The 7,564-nt window shown below is 44.9% G+C and overlaps 1 non-coding gene across 1 annotated transcript; it reads left to right on the top strand.

The window, feature by feature from the left end:
• Positions 1-1,884: 1,884 nt before the first annotated feature.
• Positions 1,885-2,020, top strand: LOC119923152. Its single transcript, XR_005448782.1, has one exon. It is a non-coding gene; the product is annotated as a small nucleolar RNA SNORA7 (small nucleolar RNA).
• Positions 2,021-7,564: the final 5,544 nt, after the last annotated feature.

The raw sequence follows: 7,564 nt of genomic DNA, 5'->3' as shown, positions 1-7,564 counted from the left end.
GGGAAAGTACAATGCAACAGCAAATGGTGACATTCCCTGCCCATAACGACCTGACAGTCTAGAGCGGGGAAAGACAGGCATCCATAAAAATAAATAAAATTGCAGTTATGTGTATAAGTGCTTAGGGGCTAGGAGGGAGGGGGAAAAGCAAAATGATCAAATCAGGGCAAAGAGAAATCAGAGAAAACACAGAATGGAGCGAGAGATGAGGAAAAGTGGATCTTAGTCTGGGAAGTCCTCTTGGAGGAGATGTAAGGCACAGTTAGGCTTTCAGGCAGGGGAGAAAGGGTTTCTATTGTATCAGAGGATGGAGGATATTACAGGCGAGAGGCCAGACGTGGTCTAGGGTTCGGCGGTGAGTCAGGAGAGATCGAGGTACAGTGCAGGTGATCCAGAGCTTTGTGTTAGTGGTATGAGTACAATAAAGGAATAGGGGAGCAATTGAATTTATTTCAGGAAAGAGGGTCACGTTGAGAACATCTGGTCATCAAGAGTGAGTAGATCGGGTATGGAGGCTAAACAGGGTGTGATAAGTTGAGAGAGCTGGATGGGGTCGAGAGATCAGAGGTCTCTGTAGGGAATAGCCCAGATTTATGGGGAGGAGGTGTGTGGTAGAGGAGGCAAGTGAGAAGGATGTGATCAGAGAGAGGGATTTCAGAGTTGGTGAGAGTAGAGATTGTGCAGTGGTTAGTGATGATGAGATTGAGAGTGTGTGTCTAAGTTGGTGAGTGGGGTAGGTGGGATGGAGAAAAAGTTTGGCAAAGTGGAGAAGTGATAGAAGGAGGGTGGCAGAGGGGTCATCAGGAACATATATGTGGAAACTCTCCAGACGCCACCCTGAGATGGAAACCCATTCCTAGCCCTAATCAAAAAAACAAAACCTAACCTTAAACCTAACCCATATAGAAATTACACTGACCCAAACCTTAACCCTAAACTTAGTCCTAACCCTTATCCTAAGGCAAACCCTAACGCTAACCGCCCCCCCCCTTTTTGACTGTGAACCCACTGTTTGGTAGGGACTGTCTCTATATGTTGCCAATTTGTACTTCCCAAGCGCTTAGTACAGTGCTCTGCACACAGTAAGCGCTCAATAAATACGATTGATGATGATGATGATGATTTTGAAGTCTCCAAGGATCAGAGTGGGCATGGAGAAAAAGAGAAGGAGCTGGGGGAACAATAGATGACAGCTACTAGAATGTTGAGCGGGTGGTAGAGGTGGATGACACAGGCTTCAAAGAGGGGAAAGAAGGGAAGGCGGAGGCAGGAGTGAAAGCAGCAGTGGGGCACGAGAAGGAAGCCAACACCTCCTCCTTTACTAGTATGTCTGGGAAAGTGGGAGAAGAGGCCCTCTCTGGAGAGAGCAGTAGGGGATATCGTGTAATGTGGGGAGAGCCAGGTTTCAGTGATGTGATGAGGAGGTGTGACTGAGACAGAAACAGGTCAAGGTTGAAGGGGAGGTTCCCCATGATGGTAGCTAAATTTATTTTTTGGATTAGGGTTAAGCCTAGGACTTCTGAAGAGTTAAAGTTAGGGTTTGGGTTAGGGTTAGATAAGCGTAGGGGTAGGGCTAAACCGAGGGTTAAAGTTAAGGTTAGGTTTATGGGTAGGTTTAGTATTATGGTTATAGTTAGGGTGAGGGTTCATGTTTAGGCTAGGGTTGTGGTTAGGGTTAGTGTTGGCTCTATGGTTAGATTTATGATTAGAGTTAGAGTGAAGGTTCAGGTTGTGACTAGGACTACTTTTGGGTTTAGCGTTAGGGTTTGCCTTAGGGTAAGGGTTAGGACTAAGTTTAGGGTTAAGGTTTGGGTCAGTGTAATTTCTATATGAGTTAGGGTTAAGGTTAGGTTTTGTTTTTTTGATTAGGGATAGGTATGGGTTTCCCTCTCAGGGTCGCGTCTGGAGAGTTTCCAGTACTTTACCAGTCTCCACTACAGGAGGGAATCAAGCAGAGGTATAACCATTCCATTCCTAGCTTGGGAAGTGGCTAGCGAGTGGAAGACAATTTGTTACATGTCAAAACTCACCTGAGCTGGGCAGCAGCATCATGGGAGAGGGTCCAGGGCAGAGAATCAAGCTTATTGCATGAAAGGAGGCAATGGAAAAACACTTCCATATTTTTACCAAGAAACGTCTATGGATACACTACCAGAACGACTGCAGGTGGAGGTTGGGTGTTCTGAGGGAGACGCTTAGAGCAGTGTTTTGCACATAGTAAGCGCCTAAGAAATATTATTATTATTATTATTATTATTATTATTATCATCATTATTATTATTATGTATCCATGGCGTAGCTATGGGTCAGAGACTACTCGACAAGGCAAAATAGGACAAGGTTTGGGTTAAGGTTACAGTAAGTGTTACGGCTTGCCATAGGGTTAGGGTTAAGATTTTGCTTAGAGATGGGTTTAAGTTTAGGGCTAGGGTTAGGGTTAGGGTTAGGGTTAGGGTTATGATTAGGATTGGGTTTCGGGTTAGGGTTATGGTGAGGTTTTGGGTTAGGGTTAAGGTTAGGGCTAGGTTTAGGATTAGGATTATTCCTAGGGTTAGGATTATGAATAGGGTTAGGGTTAGGGTTAGATTTAGGGATAAATTTAGTACTAGGCTTAGGGTTAAATTTAGGGTAGATTTAAGATTAGGGGTAGGATTAGAATAAGGGCTATAGCTAGGGGTACAGCGATGGTTAAGGTTAGGGTTAGGATTAGGGCTTAGTTTTAGGGTGAGTTTTAGAGTTAGGGCTAGGGTCATGGTTAAGGTTAGGGTTAGGGTTAGGATTAAGGTTTAGCTTTAGGGTGAGCTTTAGAGTTAGGTCATGGTTAAGGTTTAGCTTAGGTTTGGTGTTAGGGTTAGGGTTAGGTTTAGTATTAGTACGATGCATTGACCTGCGAGAGTTGCAGAATTAAATACTGAAAGGTCCCTTCAACACAGGCTTCCAGATTTGCAGTACTTCAGCCAGAGTTAGGCCCATGTTATGGTAAATGCTAAGGGTGGGGTTAGGACTGGGTTAGGGTTAGGGTAGGGGTAAGGTTAGGGTTAGCGATACAGTTAGCATTAGAGCTAGGGCAACTCCTATGGTTAGGGTTAGGATTCGGGTTTTGTCTAGGGTTAGAGAAAGGTCTAGGGTTATGATTAAGACTCAATCTAGAATTAGTAGTATGGTTAGGGTTAGAGTTAGGTCAAGCGTTAGGGATAGGTTAAGGGTTAGGTTTAGGTTTAAAGGTAGCTCGAAGGCTAGGGGCAGGGTTAGGGTTAGGGTTCTAGTCCACCTTCTAGACTGTGAGTCTGTTGTTGGGTAGGGACCGTCTCTATATGTTGTCAATTTTGGTTAGTTGCTGGCTGAAGGCTAGTCCTAGGGCTAGTCTTCAAAATAGGATTGGTGTTAGGGTTAAGGTGAGGTTAGGGTTAACACTAGGGCTAGGGCTTAGGCTAGGGTTAATTCTTGGGTTAGGGATAGGGTTAGCATTAGGACAAGGTTAAGGCTACCATTTAAGGTAAGGCCTAGAGTTGGGGTTAGAGTTAGTGATTTACTCTAATAGTGATCCCTATTTTACAAATGAGGGAACTGAGGCACAGAGAGGTGAAGTGACTTGCCCAAGGTCACCAAGCAGACAAGTGGCAGAGTCAGGATCAGAACCCATAACCTTCTGATCCCCAGGCCCATGCTCTGTCCATTAAGCCATGCTGTTGCAGTCCCTGTCCTACATAGAGCAGAGAACTATTTTCTGGGTGAAAATCAAGGGAAATCACTTTCTATTCACTTATCAATCAGCAATATTTTCCAAGCACCTACTGTCTGCAGAACAGTATACAAAATACCCGTGAGAGGACAATAATGTTAATAAATACCATTTCTGCCCTCAGTCAGTCAATCAGTTCGTGTTTGTTGCTCACATACTCTTTGCAAAACCTGTACTAAGCTCTTGGGAGAGTACAACATAACAATATAGCATAAACGTTCCCAGTCTACGGTGAGCTTGCAGTCTAGCAGGGGAGGCAGAGATTTTTAAAATAAATAAATTACAAATACGGACATAAGGAGCTTAGGAAGCTTAGGAGCTAGCAGAATGTATTCTCCAGGGTTGCGGTTCCTGGAACATAAGTTTTGTCTCTCTGCTCTGCAGTTTCTCTCCATTAACCAGCAGTCGAAACCCATCGAGGAACTTCAGAAGGTGAGAAGGCTGACCAAGTGACCAAGAGACCGAGCCACCAGCCCCCACCCCCCGGGAATCCAGAGGAATCACCTCTGCGCAAATTCACCTTCCGAACCAGCGCACGGAGATACTTCCGCTGCATTCTTGGGGTCATCCCCCAATCTGGGGGACTTCTTGATCCGGGGTCTCCCGCTCCGTGGAGGGACCACCTTGTAGGCTGGTGACCGGACAAGTAGCCTCCGACCCTAACCCAGCACTCCCAGTTTGGCGTCCACGGTCTTCTCTGGAAAGGTCAGTGTTGGCCTCCCCTGCTTCAGCCTTCCTTGAGTGGAAATGGGCTCGCATCTATTGCTTTGTGAGGTAGATTGAATAAAGTCCGTTTTTTCACCTACAAATAAAGGTAGAATGCATGCTTCTTCATTCAGACAATTTTAGCTCATCCAAAGGAAACGCATTCCGAAAAACAGAAACATCCACAATTCACAGTTAGGGAACTTGGAATGTCAGAATTCATTCATTCATTCAGTCGTATTTATTGAGCACCTACTGTGTACAGAGCACTGTACGAAGTGTTTGAGAGAGTACAGTAGGATACAAAATAGACACATTCGCTGCCCACAACAAGTTTAAAGTCTAGAGGACCTGGGTTCTAATCCCAGCTCACCCATTTAAGAATTGTGGTAAGCAGCATGGCTCAATGGAAAGAGCTCGGGCTTGGGAGTCAGAGGTCATTCTTTCATTCATTCAATCGTATTTATTGGGCACTTACTGTGTGCAGAGCACTGTAATAAGCGCTTGGGAAGTACGAGTTGGCAACATATAGAGACGGTCCCTACCCAACAGCGGGCTCACAGTCTAGAAGTCATGGGTTCTAATCTCAGCTCCGCCACATGTCTGCTGTGTGACCTTGGGCAAGTCACTTAACTTCTCGGAGCCTGTTACTTCATCTGTGAAATGGGGATTAAGACTGTGAGCCTCACATGGGACAACCTGATTTCCTTGCATCCCCCCAGCGCTTAGAACAGTACTTTGCATATAGTAAGCGCTTAACAAATGCCATTATTATTATTACTATTATTATTATTATTGGACTTGTTAAGCCGTTAGTATGTGCCAAACACTGTTCTCTGCACTGGGGTAGGTATAAATTCATCAGGTTGGACACAGTCCTTGTCCCACATGGGACTCATTGTCTATGTAGGAAGGAGTAGGGTTTCATCCCCATTGTACAGATGGAGTAACCTAGGGACTTTCCCAAGGTCACACAGCAGACAAATGCCAGAGCAGGGATTAGAACCCAGGTTCTCTGACTTCCAGGCCCGTGTTCTTTCTACTAAGCCAAGCTGTTTCTTTGCCTATTGTGTGACCTTAGGCAGGTCACTTCACTTCTCTGGGCTTTAGTTCCCTCATCTGTAAAATGAGGACTAAAATTAAGAGCTCCATGTGGGACATGACCTGGGCTGTGTCCACCCTGATTACCTCGAATCTACCCAAGCACGTCCCCTCTCCTGGTCATACCTGGAGGGTTTTCAGTACTCTACCAGTCTCGGCTATGGGAGAGAGAGTCAAGAGGTCTACCTATTCCATTCCTAGCTTGGGAAGTGGCTAGCGAGTGGAAGACAATCTGCTACAAGTCAAAACTCACCCACACTGGGCAGCAGCGGAATGGGAGAGAGTCGAGGGCGGAAACTCGAGTTTACTACGCGGAAGGAGGCAATGGTAAACCTCTTCTGTATTTTTACCAAGAAAAAGCTATGGATACACTACCAGAACGATTGCAGATGGAGAGTCGGGGTTTTTTGGGAGAGATGGGTTTGTGGTGTCGCTATGGGTTGGCAATGACTCGACCACATAAGACAAGACCCAAGCCCTTAGAACAATGCATGGCACCTAGTAGGCACTTAACAAATAATGTAAGAAAAGTGAAAAAACAAGATCAGATGAGCAGGCTCATGAGTCATATCTGAAGCTTGACCTTACCATAGGGATTGTCTATCGTACCGGTTTGTACTTCCCAAGTGCTTAGTACAGTGCTGTGCACACAGTAAGCGTTCAATGAATACGATTGAATGAATGAATGAAGGAGTGAAAGAATGAACCATTCCCTCCCATCGTCTGCCCAGAGAAGGATCTCCAGGAAAAATCTTCCAGGCCTTTCAAAAGACATAAATGAATTCCACATTCCCAATAGAGATTTTCGTGTATTTACGCATTACTATCATCATTATTATTATCATCCTTCACAATACAGGTATACCTACCAACTGCATTATGTTCCCCCAAGTCAGTGCTTTGCACAGACAAAGCAGTCAGTAAATACCATTCATTGATCCCCTCTAGATTGTAAACTCGTTTTGTCAGGGAGCACGTCTGCTAGTTCAGTTGTACCATACACTCCCAAGCACTTAGTGCACATAGTAAGCGCTCAATAAATACGGTTCATTAATTGGTTGAAGTGGCTCTGTGGTCTCGCTATATTCATTCATCCGATCGTATTTATTGAGCATTTACTGTGTACAGAGCACTGTACTAAGCACTTGGGAGAGTACAATATAACAGACACGTTCTCTGCTCCGAATGAGCTTACAATTTAGAGGTGGAGACAGACGTTAATATAAATAAATAAATAAATAGATAGATAGATAGATAAATAAATAAATAAATGATAGATATGGACACTCTCCTGCTGCAACCCAGCCCACACACTTGGTTCCTCTTGTTCCTCTGGTACTGACCTTCTCACTGTGCCTCGGTCTCGTCTGGCTCGCTGCTGACCTCACGCCCACATCCTGCTTTTGCTCCTCATGTCAGACAGATCTCCTCCAAGAGGCCTCCCCTGACTGGGCCCTCCTCTCCTCTTCTCTCACAGTCTTCTGCGCCGCTCTTGCTTGCTCCTTCATTCATCCCCCCTCTAATGCCCACAGCATGTATGTTGATGTCTTGCACGTGGAAGCAGCGTGGCTCAGTGGAAGGAGCCCGGGCTTTGGAGTCAGATGTTATGGGTTCAATTCCCACCTTCGCCACTTGTCAGCTGGGTACCTTTGGGCAAGTCACTTCACTTCTCGGGCCTCAGTTACCTCATCTGTAAAATGGGGATGAAGACTGTGAGCCCCACGTGGGACAACCTGATCACGTTGTAACCTCCCCAGTGCTTAGAAAAGTGCTTTGCACTTAGTAAGCGCTTAATAAATGCCATTATTATTATTATATCTGTGTGCATATATATATACTACACATATAAAATATATATCCATAATTTATTTATTTATATTTATATCTATCTGTATATATATAGATATATATAGATATATTTATATATCTATCTATCTATCTCCATATATCTATATTTATATATTTGTATCGCCTGTCCCGCCATCGACCCCCGGCCCACGTCATCCCCCGGGCCTG

Source organism: Tachyglossus aculeatus, unplaced genomic scaffold, assembly GCF_015852505.1.
Source record: "Tachyglossus aculeatus isolate mTacAcu1 unplaced genomic scaffold, mTacAcu1.pri scaffold_149_arrow_ctg1, whole genome shotgun sequence".
NCBI classification, from domain to species: domain Eukaryota; kingdom Metazoa; phylum Chordata; class Mammalia; order Monotremata; family Tachyglossidae; genus Tachyglossus; species Tachyglossus aculeatus.
The sequence above is the reverse complement of the archived record's forward strand: the minus strand, read 5'-3'. Positions and strand labels throughout refer to the sequence as shown.